Here is a 12,453-nt window from a genome sequence, read left to right on the forward strand (position 1 = left end):
ATTTATTTTACTTTAAATTACCCAAACAGCACAGTTCTTTAACCTATTTAGTCCAGGAAGTTCAATGCACTCGATTTAGTTTTGTGCTAAAAATAACACTCAGGCACAGTCATTGTCAAGATGACAATAGAAGATGTAACTAGACTCCCAAAGCTGTTTGTTTGAAAGAAGTGATAAGTACACAATAGGGATGTATACTGCTATTCACAGTATCATAACAAATAACATCGCTGTAAAAATATATATGTAAAGGATGATAGCGTGAAAGGCTACAATGTTTGGGTTTGGAGAGCGGGGAGAAATACAACGGAGCGGTACCACCACGGTGTCACGCGCCGGGGATTACGAGCATTCGCTCGGGCAGTTTTTGCCCACTGCGCCCTGTGAAACGTAAACACACCGGAGATCAGTAACTGGCCTAAAACCTCCATAGATAGCTAATAGTGCGTTCAGCGCACTAGAGTCTTGCCTCGCGCAAACTACATGCATAAAAACAACGTCAATCGCCGGCTAATGGAAGAAATCAAGTTCCCCATGAACAAGTCTACATCGGTCATGAATGGGGAATCATCCCAGAGTCTATTGTCGTCGTAAAAAAGGCATTTTCCCCTTGCTGTCATTCTCAGTGGGATAAAGCACATGATTTCACGCAGTGCGTACAGATGGTAGATCTACTCTATGCATAGTGAAATTCACCACTACACTGCCGCCGGCTTGCCTGCGGGACGTGAAGATAGCACCGAGAACTAACCGAAGTAAAAGACAAGTTTTTTTCTCATGAAACGTAAAATGTCCCATTACCGATTACCATCACATCTACATGGGGGCATTTACATACATAAAGGGTATAAATGCAGTGTGGTTTATACGCATAGAAATCTTCAGTCCGGAGAGAATTGTGGCAAAGCCGGCCGGCCCACTGCTCCGCAGTTAACGGCTTAGGGTCTCGCTACGTTAATGGAACGCGGTCTGGGAGAGCCGCGGGGCCAGCGCGGCGTCTGTCCGTATCCTCGACCCGTCGCATCGAAGCATCTATACCCATGATAACGTCATTGATAGGCCAATCCCCAAACCTCTTTATGCATTATCCAAGAATAACTCATCGTTATGAAAGATCAAGCGTTTATACAAACTCAAAAATACAAAACATCTCCACAAACATGTCACTGTAAAACCACCTTGTAACAAACTTAGATAGATTCACTGATGTGAGGGAGCTAGGGAGGCTGCATTGCTGATAACACAGCCTCTTTTTCGTAACAGTGATGCCGGTAGCGCCCCCGCCCCCCTGAAAAAAAATACGAGATTGCTTTGCCGTTGTGAACGAATATGAAGAGTTCAAAAAAAGACTAGTGACCCATCGTCTAACACAGTTTGAAAGAGATAAATGGCCAGCCACTAGCCGCACAACGAGACTGTAATAAACAACCAGCCAGTTTCACCGGTCACTACTGCTATACGGTCAGCCAATCACCGCCCAGCAAACTTTCTATGCCAAGGAAGGGCCAAAATCTATGCCATAAGATAGCACACAGCCATAGCAGTAGAGACTAATAAATCTAGCCAGCCAAAGCCTAGACGATCAATCCAGTTAGCCAGCCATAGACTAGAAGACCAGTCCAGCTAGCAGGCCATACCCTAAAGATGACCAGTCCAGCAATCGTCATAGCCTAGGTGACCAGTCCAGCTAGCCAGCGATATACTAAATGACCAGTCCAGCTGGGAGAAAGCCTAGGTGACCAGTCAAGCTAGCCAGCCGTAGACTAGATGACCAGTCAACTTAGCCAGCCATGGACTAGATAGATGACCATTTCAGCCAGCCAGCCATAGACTAGCCAGTCAAGCCAGCCATAGCCTAGATAAGCAGTCCATCTAGCCAGTCATAGTCAAGATGACCAGTCCAGATAGCAATACATTACAACGACTACTAAGCCAGCCAGCCACCAGCCATAGACTGGATTACCAGTTCAGCCAGCAAGCTATTATGACCAGTCCCGCTAGCCAGCCATGATCAGTCCAGCTAGCCGGCCATGGACTAAATGACCAGTCCAGCTAGCCAGCTATTCCCAAGATGACCAGTCCATATAGCCAGCCATAGCCTAGATGGCCAATCCAGCTGCAAGCCAGCCACATACTAGATGACCAGTTCAGCTAGCCAGCCATAAGCAAGATGACCAGTCCAGCTAGCTAGCATCGCCTAGATTGTCAGTCCATCTAGCCAACAATATCCAAGTTGCAAAGGCCCACCAGCCAGTCATTGACCAGCTGACCAGCCATCAATAGCCTGGGTGACCAGTCCAGCTTATCAGCCATTGCCTGTATGACCAGTCCCGCTAGCCAGCCATGTACTAGATTTCCAGTCAATCCAGCTGGCCCTAGCCTGGATGACCAATCCAGCTAGCCAGACAATATAACCAGTCCAGCTAGCCAGCCGTAGCATGGATGACCAGTCCAACTAGCCCGCCATGGTCTAGATGACCAGTCCAGCTAGCCAGCCATAGTCTAGATGACCAGTCCAACTAGCCAGGCATGGAGTAGATGACCAGTCCAGCTAGCCAGCCATAGCCTCGATGACAAGTCCTTGTAGCCAGCTATAGAGTAGATGACCAGTCCAGCTAGCCAAGCATAGACTAGATGACCAGTCCAGCTAGCCAGCTATAATAGACTAGATGACCAGTCCAACTAGCCAGCCATAGCCTAGTTGACCAGTCCAGTTAGTCAGCCATAGCCTAGATGACCAGTCCATCTAGCCAGCCATAGAATAGATAACCAGTCCAGCTAGCAAGCCATAGAGTAGATAACCAGTCCAGTTATCCAGCCATAGCCTAGATGACCAGTCCAACTAGTCAAGCATAGACTAGATGACCAGTCCAGCTAGCCAGCCATAGAGTAGATGACCAGTTTAGCTAGCCAGCCATAGCCTAGATGACCAGTCCAGCTAGCCAGCCATAGTATAGATGACCAGTCCAGCTAGCCAGCCATAGACTATATGACCAGTCCAGCTGGCCAGCTATAGAGTAGATGACCAGTCCCGCTAGTCAGCTATAGAATAGATGACAAGTCCAGCTAGCCAGCCATAGCCTAGATGACCAGTCCAGTTAGCAAGCCATAGACTAGATGACCAGTCCAGCTAGCCAGCCATAGCCTAGATGACCAGTCCAGCTAGCAAGCCATAGACTAGATGACCAGTCCAGCTAGCCAGCCATAGCCTAGATGACCAGTCCAACTAGTCAAGCATAGACTAGATGACCAGTCCAGCTAGCCAGCCATAGAGTAGATGACCAGTCCAGCTAGCCAGCTATAATAGACTAGATGACCAGTTTAGCTAGCCAGCCATAGCCTAGATGACCAGTCCAGCTAGCCAGCCATAGTATAGATGACCAGTCCAGCTAGCCAGCCATAGCCTAGATGACCAGTCCAACTAGTCAAGCATAGACTAGATGACCAGTCCAGCTAGCCAGCCATAGAGTAGATGACCAGTCCAGCTAGCAGGCCATAGACTAGATGACCAGTCCAGCTAGCCAGCCATAGCCTAGATGACCAGTCCAGCTAGTCAAGCATAGACTAGATGACCAGTCCAGCTAGCCAGCCATAGAGTAGATGACCAGTCCAGCTAGCCAGCCATAGTATAGATGACAAGATTAGCTAGCCAGCCATAGTATAGATGACCAGTCCATCTAGCCAGCTATAGAGTAGATGACCAGTCCAGCTAGCCAGCCATAGAGTATAGATGGCCAGTCCAGCTAGCCAGCCATAGAGTAGATGACAAGTCCATCTAGCCAGCTATAGAGTAGATGACCAGTCCAGCTAGCCTGCCATAGAGTATAGATGACCAGTCCAGCTAGCCAGCCATAGAGTATAGATGACCAGTCCAGCTAGCCAGCTATAGAGTAGATGACCAGTCCAGCTAGCCAGCCATAGAGTATAGATGACCAGCCAGCTAGCCAGCCATAGAGTAGATAACCAGTCCATCTAGCCAGCTATAGAGTAGATGACCAGTCCAGCTAGCCAGCCAAAGAGTATAGATGACCAGTCCAGCTAGCCAGCCATAGAGGAGATGACCAGTCCATCTAGCCAGCTATAGAGTAGATGACCAGTCCAGCTAGCCAGCTATAGAGTAGATGACCAGTCCAGCTAGCCAGCCATAGAATATAGATAGTCAGTCCAGCTAGCCAGGCATAGAGTAGATGACCAGTCCATCTAGCCAGCTATAGAGTAGATGACCAGTCCAGCTAGCCAGCCATAGCCTAGATGACCAGTCCAGCTAGCAAGCCATAGACTAGATGACCAGTCCAGCTAGCCAGCCATATTATAGATGACAAGTCCAGCTAGCCAGCCATAGTATAGATGACCAGTCCATCTAGCCAGCTATAGAGTAGATGACCAGTCCAGCCAGCCAGCCATAGTCTAAATGGCCAGTCCAGCTAGCCAGCCATAGAGTAGATGACCAGTCCATCTAGCCAGCTATAGAGTAGATGACCAGTCCAGCTATCCAGCCATAGAGTATAGATGACCAGTCCAGCTAGCCCGCCATAGAGTAGATGACCAGTCCATCTAGCCAGCTATAGCCTAGATGACCAGTCCAGCTAGCCAGGCATATACCGGGTGACCAGCCAGCTAGCCAGCCATTGACTGTGTGACTACTCCAGCTAGCCAGGCATAGAGTAGATGACCAGTCCATCTAGCCAGGCATAGAGTAGATGACCAGTCCATCTAGCCAGCTATTGTCTAGATGACCAGTCCATCTAGCCAGCTATAGAGTAGATGACCAGTCCAGCTAGCCAGCCATAGCCTAGATGACCAGTCCAGCTAGCAAGCCATAGACTAGATGACCAGTCCAGCTAGCCAGCTATAGAGTAGATGACCAGTCCAGCCAGCCAGCCATAGTCTAAATGGCCAGTCCAGCTAGCCAGCCATAGAGTAGATGACCAGTCCATCTAGCCAGCTATAGAGTAGATGACCAGTCCAGCTATCCAGCCATAGAGTATAGATGACCAGTCCAGCTAGCCAGCCATAGAGTAGATGACAAGTCCATCTAGCCAGCTATAGCCTAGATGACCAGTCCAGCTAGCCAGGCATATACCGGGTGACCAGCCAGCTAGCCAGCCATAGACTGTGTGACTACTCCAGCTAGCCATCTAGGTAACCAGACCAGCCAGCCTGTCATAGGATTTCGACCAGTTCAGCTGGCAAGCCATGGGTCATGTGACAAGTCCAGCTAGCCAGCCATACACTGTACTTAACATACGCTGTACAAAACTGTATCTAACAAGATAAAAACTTACAAACAAAAACATTTCAAACGAAATAAATAAAAACAATCTTCAAATGCTATGGTTTATTCATCAATTCAAAGTAAAACTGATTTTGTAAAAATCGAAATTTGTTCGAAATCTTTCATAGAAATTTCCATTTTTGTCGAATCTCATTGAGATTCGTTAATTTGCCACACGACACATGCTTTGATCTGTATATGCAGAATCGTTCGTTAATCAAGAATGATTTAAAAAATAACGCGAAATCCCAAAACTCCAGTTATGTATTGTCAACAAAATGATAATCCAATAATCCAAAACTTCGGTTACTACACAAAATGTGAAACAGTCTGTCACAGTCTTCCATAAATTAAAAATCTGCAAACGTCTACTGCAGCCTACCCCCTTGGTTTCTCTACAGAAAATATAAGTACTGAATTCACATCTGGGCGTTTCATTCTCAGTCATTTTGTTCCATTCATTCTAAACCGTTAACTAGACTACATCTATGTCATTCCATTCGATTTATGACTTTTCCAGCTCATGCGTTAAATGAAATCCTTTCTAGTTTTGAATAATGGGTAGTTTGTGAAACAATGCAAACGCTCACTTCAAATAACTACATTATTGTTAAAGTAGGGTGGATTTTGAAGGGACGTTTTCTAGCTAATTAATATCCTTTATGTGGTTTACGATAACTGCACATTTAACATAACCATCAAAGCGCTTAACGAGTGTACATATAATATTCGTTGATTAGATTTTTGTATTTTAGGGGTGTATGCCAGACATCGCTCTAAAATAGGAAAACCTGTTCCCCTCTGAAAATGCTCATGAAATAAATTTAAAATGATATTGAAGGTCTGTCATCTAAGCTTCCGTGAATGATGGTATGCTGAACTGTAAAATGAGTCCAATAAGTGTTTATGTTTAGATTACAGGGTGACTAATCATTCCGTAGTAGACAAGGGAATGTCAACGAGAGAGGACACGAGAGCGGACTGCCCTTCGAAGGTGTTACCGTTGCTTGCGCCGCGGCCCCCGGTTAACAAGTTCCCCCCTGAGTGTTGAAGCCGACAGAACTAACCCGTTAAATTCTCCACAATGTAGTATTACTGAACCATACAAATGAAGGACGCCCCATAACAATACAAATTATAAATTAAGAATACAGATCTTTAAAAATCGAAGGATGTTGTGAGGTTTTGTCCTCAGGGCACTGAGTTTACAAAAAATGACTTGAAAGGGACTAGTCAACTAAAGCAATTTAGCAAGACAACTCGTCAAAAACATGATTTATTGACTGTTTTGTCGGTGTGACATTTGATTGAACCTCCCTTCAAACCATTTTTAAACCAACGGTCGGTGTTTTGTCAGAAGTTCTTAAAAACTGAGGCATTTAAAATAGTTAATCTGTAAAAAGGTGAAAAGTAATAATGGGATGAAATGTCTCTGTGAAACCGCAAAGGTTATCATATTATAGACTCGTATCGAGAGGTCGCCATCTTGCTTTTCCATTTCAACTATTAAGATCAAACCATAAGGTTCCTTTAAATGAAACAGGGTTCTGTATTGTAGTTATTACTGGTTCCTTTAAATGAAACAGGGTTCTGTATTGTAGTTATTACTGGTTCCTTTAAATGAAACAGGGTTCTGTAATGTAGTTATTACTGGTTCCTTTAAATGAAACAGGGTTCTGTATTGTAGTTATTACTGGTTCCTTTAAATGAAACAGGGTTCTGTATTGTAGTTATTACTGGTTCCTTTAAATGAAAAAGGGTTCTGTATTGTCGTTATTACTGGTTCCTTTAAATGAAACAGGATTCTGTTTTGTAGTTATTACTGGTTCCTTTAAATGAAACAGGGTTCTGTATTGTAGTTATTACTGGTTCCTTTAAATGAAACAGGGTTCTGTATTGTAGTTATTACTGGTTCCATTAAATGAAACAGGGTTCTGTAATGTAGTTATTACTGGTTCCTTTAAATGAAACAGGGTTCTGTATTGTAGTTATTACTGGTTCCATTAAATGAAACAGGGTTCTGTAATGTAGTTATTACTGGTTCCTTTAAATGAAACAGGGTTCTGTATTGTAGTTATTACTGGTTCCTTTAAATGAAACAGGGTTCTGTATTGTAAATATCACTGGTTCCTTTAAATGAAACAGGGTTCTGTATTGTAAATATCACTGGTTCCTTTAAATGAAACAGGGTTCTGTATTGTAGTTATTACTGGTTCCTTTAAATGAAACAGGGTTCTGTATTGTAGTTATTACTGGTTCCTTTAAACGAAACGTGGTTCTGTATTGTAGTTATTACTGGTTCCTTTAAATGAAACAGGGTTCTGTATTGTAGTTATTACTGGTTCCATTAAATGAAACAGGGTTCTGTAATGTAGTTATTACTGGTTCCTTTAAATGAAACAGGGTTCTGTAATGTAGTTATTACTGGTTCCTTTAAATGAAACAGGGTTCTGTATTGTAGTTATTACTGGTTCCATTAAATGAAACAGGGTTCTGTAATGTAGTTATTACTGGTTCCTTTAAATGAAACAGGGTTCTGTATTGTAGTTATTACTGGTTCCTTTAAATGAAACAGGGTTCTGTATTGTAAATATCACTGGTTCCATTAAATGAAACAGGGTTCTGTATTGTAAATATCACTGGTTCCATTAAATGAAACAGGGTTCTGTATTGTAGTTATTACTGGTTCCTTTAAATGAAACAGGGTTCTGTATTGTAGTTATTACTGGTTCCTTTAAATGAAACAGGGTTCTGTATTGTAGTTATTACTGGTTCCTTTAAATGAAACAGGGTTCTGTATTGTAGTTATCACTGGTTCCATTAAATGAAACAGGGTTCTGTAATGTAGTTTTACTGGTTCCTTTAAATGAAACAGGGTTCTGTATTGTAGTTATCACTGGTTCCTTTAAATGAAACAGGGTTCTGTATTGTAAATATCACTGCCAATATAAATAACCTAACAAAGAGTAGACCTACCTTAATTCGATAGTTTTTAGTAATATTTCCTCATCTTTTCATAAAATGTTACGCCCCAATGTAATATTGAGCAAAATCATGTAGAAACACTTTTTAAAAACATGTTTTCGAAAAATATATTTATATTTTGAGATTTTGGATTATTGATCTTAGTTTTGCTCTCCTTAATGTAGGAACATACAGCACTCATGCTTTACCGAGTCCAAATATAAGACCAGAATTTACAAAGAAAGAAAAACACATGACCGCTTGCCCCATTCACCGATCCTTTTGACTGGGGTAGCAAAGACACCCCTTACTAATAGGCAATTCGTATACATCATCTAAACAACACCTACACATTCTAGTCACCGTCATTAAATCTGATATTTTACATATCTTACTTTACATGGTACATATTTGTTTGGTTGTGATGGAATAATCTGTTTTGATTATTCCTCGGTGTGGTTTAGTGTGACACAGAGACGCCATTCCTCGCTGTTTGTTCGGATCATGTCAACGCATACTAATCAAACTTGGTATTCATAACAAGAACTCACGCTAGCAAAATGTAAACATGTTGTGGAATGAATTACATTCGTCATAAGGAGCGTCAGGTGAGATTCAGGCGATCTGCCCCCCCCCCCTCCTCCACCAACCGCCATGATGACGAAGAAGGACGGACACTGGAAACCACGACCAGTGTTTCGCATTATCAACTCTACTCGCTATCGCAAACATCTTCTGGTTATACTCCCACCATGTAAAGTTGTAAATCTTACTTATTATTAACTTGACTCTTTCTGCGGATTGGCAACAGGTTCTTTAGTTGTCAAACAACTCATCACTCTATCAGATTTTACAATAATTAATCGTGCATATTATATGGAGCTATTATAAATAAAACCGCGCCGATGTGGTTCAAATATTTGTGGGTGCACAAGGGGTGCAACGTTTCTTTTTTTAAGGGGCACTTCTGGTCAAATGCAACTAAAACAAGCCTCAGCAGTGCCCTTGTTATGCCATTTACTATTCTAACCCCAAGATGATATGACGTGAATGTAGAAACAAAGACATTGTCTGCGTAAATGGAAACGAATAATTAAAACATATATAACAGTTGTTATCATCACATTACAGCTTTATGTTACATTTAATAATTGTTTTCAAATGGGGGAGGGAGGCACTGACAACAAGGGGTTGGGGAAATATCAGTGGCCCCCCTCCCCCTTAGTTAAGCCACTGATCACACATATAGATGTGTCTACTATTTCATAGAAATTAAGTAAAATATGTAAATTGCGCACCTTGAACGCAATTTCTACCCGACTGAGGTCACGAAAACGACGAATATAGACCAAACAAGAACCCCAAATATTATACCAGCGGCGGCACCGCCTTGCCGGCACCTTCTAGCCGGCGTTCAAGAGAACAATCATGGGTTCCAGCTCGGAATGTAACAGGAGCTATTTCTAAGGTAGTTGTGTCTTTTTCCTCGTGGTTCAGTGGGAGATGTTGACGGTGTTTTTGTCAGTGATTCAAAGCACACATGACCTCCCTCCAGGCTAAAGAATAGCTGACTTCTAGACAGTTTCTCGTTCCAGAGTTATGTTTGTTTCCACTTTGTTATGAGGACTGTTTTATTTGTTATTCGCCAACTTTTTGCCAAGCTTTTTCTTTGGTACACCGGCTCTAGACAAAACACCGTCATGAATTCATGTCTTTGCCGTGAGTCACAGCATCTTGCGTGTATTCCGTGTCCAGTAAACATGCATGTGGGTGGTTCCAGGATCAAAAGAATATCACTAAGCCCACAAGAGGGCGCTTGCCAGTCACATCTGGAGCTATTCGATATTAAAGGTTCGTGTCTGCGAATAAATGAGTAAGCAGAACTCATTAATAACAACAGACATCTTTCACAATGTAAGCAAGCTGTTTGTACAAATAACACATAGAGGCAAAGTACATTCACCAGTGAAACGTGTGCTGCCAGCAGTACCGACAGCACAACATTTTTACATTTTTTTTACGACCATTACTATCACAGAATAACAGTAGGCCCTCCACAAATTAACAGCTGAGGGAGACGGGCGCTAATTTACAACATAACATATTCACAAGATCTTTGTGTATGATAAGGTATCCCCTAGGTACATGTTAATCGTAACAGTTTCAGAACAAGAGAGCGACATCAACGCCGAGCCACGCTCCAAAAGAACCGTTTCCACCTGACAAAACTTCGATGACATCTTATCTTTGCCGCCATTCCCGTCTTTTTAAATCCCACTACAATCTCGGCTAATATCCTGGGCAGATTGTTCATTGTGTGCCACTCCAGCATAGATTACATCTTCAATTATTTCCACTTTGTATAACAAAAGAAATGAGAGCGCCACAAGATAATTCCCTCATTGCCGATATTAACCCGTTCAGTAATCCTCACAGTGAGTATTCTGCTTGATCTACGCCCTATAGCTCATTAAAACTATCTGGAACAATTAACAAACACAATGGCCCACACAGACACTAATTACAGTGCTGCTACTTTCTAGGCTACTGTAGTCTGAAAATGATGTCATAAAAAAGAAGCTTGTCCCAAGCGGTTTAAGTCCACGAGACCAGATTTCCTGTTTGAAATAACGGATTTTCAGCTCGTGAGCGAGTCGGTGTTGAAGTGAGATCAGTCGACGTAAAATTAATGCGATGTAATCCTAGTAATATGCATGCACCACCTGTTACTACAAGTTGCTTGTTGTCTTCTCCATTCCATGAAAAACTCTGATTATCTTATGTGTTTATGCAAATTAACTCTTGATTGCTTATCACACGTGCGGATTAAAGATTTCTTTCTTCAACAAATCTAACTCTGTGGAAGTCGCAAACCAATCATCTTAATGATGTGAAACTTGTTTCCCACGGTTTAAAAATGAACTTGTTATAATTTTACTTTTTACATTCTCATCTATTGAGTTATGTAATGTACAGCATACACAGAATAATCATGGTACAAAGCTAAGAGTTGGTTATAATAAGGGGAAATGAGCGGAGTCAATTTATTGTAACTCTATTCCTTGTAAAGTTCCCACAAAGATCAACGAATCCCCAGAGGAACATACAAATCCAAACGACTGGCAGAGTCACATTGAAATACAATTACTGTGTGGTTGCTTTTTATAGATTGCCGCCATTGAAATAAGCCTACAATTACCAAGCGCCAAAAACTTACAAAACATTCAAACTTTTTCTTTGCTTTCGCTACACTGAGATCGTCAAACTTTAAAGACATGGACACTATTGGTAATTGCCAAAGACGATTCTTCACATGTGGTGCATCTCAACATGCATAAATAACAAACCTGTGAACATTTGAGCTCAATCGGTCGTCGAAGTTGCGAGATATCAATGAAAGAAAAAACACCCTTGTTGCAACATGGTCACACGAAGCTGTGTGCTTTCAGATGCTTAATTCCTCAAATTTTTAAATCTGCAGGTCTCGAAATCAAATTTGTGGAAATTTACTTCTTTCTCGAAAACAACGTCACTTCAGAGGGAGCTGTTTCTCACAATGTTTTATACTATCCACCTCTCCCCGTTACTCGTAATCAAGAAAGGTGTTATGATAATAATTATTTTGAGTAATTACCAACAGTGTCCACTGCCTTTAACAAACATTAATTTTGTCGAGTTGTAAGTGTGGTTAAAATCGTTTGACGAGATGCTTGAGGCGAACAATGAATACGCCATATTAAAGTGTTGGCTTCGGTATCTGACACGAGTCCGCCATTTTGAATCGCAGTGACCAACGTTCATAGCACTTTATTCAAAATGGCCGATGGAACTTGGGATCTCAATAAATAGTGCCATAAAAGTACGGGTTAAATTCCCGTTTTCTCTTACCCTTCACTGTCAAGGCATTTAATATCATAATATCTTTAGTTACTAAGACTCCATAACGTCCATTAGTCTCCGTGTCTTAATCTCTCATGCCAGATGTTCCTTTTACATCCAGTCGGATTGAGAATCTCTGATAACTAAAGGGGATTGTGAGGATTAAACTTCCAGACTGTTTAAGACCATTCATAAAGCTGACTAAGCTGGCAGAGATTCTAGGCCGTTAGAAGGTGTTACAAGCCGGTATACCAGTCACAATGAACCAGTAGAACCACCAGTCGCGGGATGTCTACGGCAAGATTCACACAGCAACAAGGCACTTTGACATCTGT

Source organism: Asterias amurensis, chromosome 6 (genome assembly GCF_032118995.1).
Source record: "Asterias amurensis chromosome 6, ASM3211899v1".
NCBI lineage: Eukaryota > Metazoa > Echinodermata > Asteroidea > Forcipulatida > Asteriidae > Asterias > Asterias amurensis.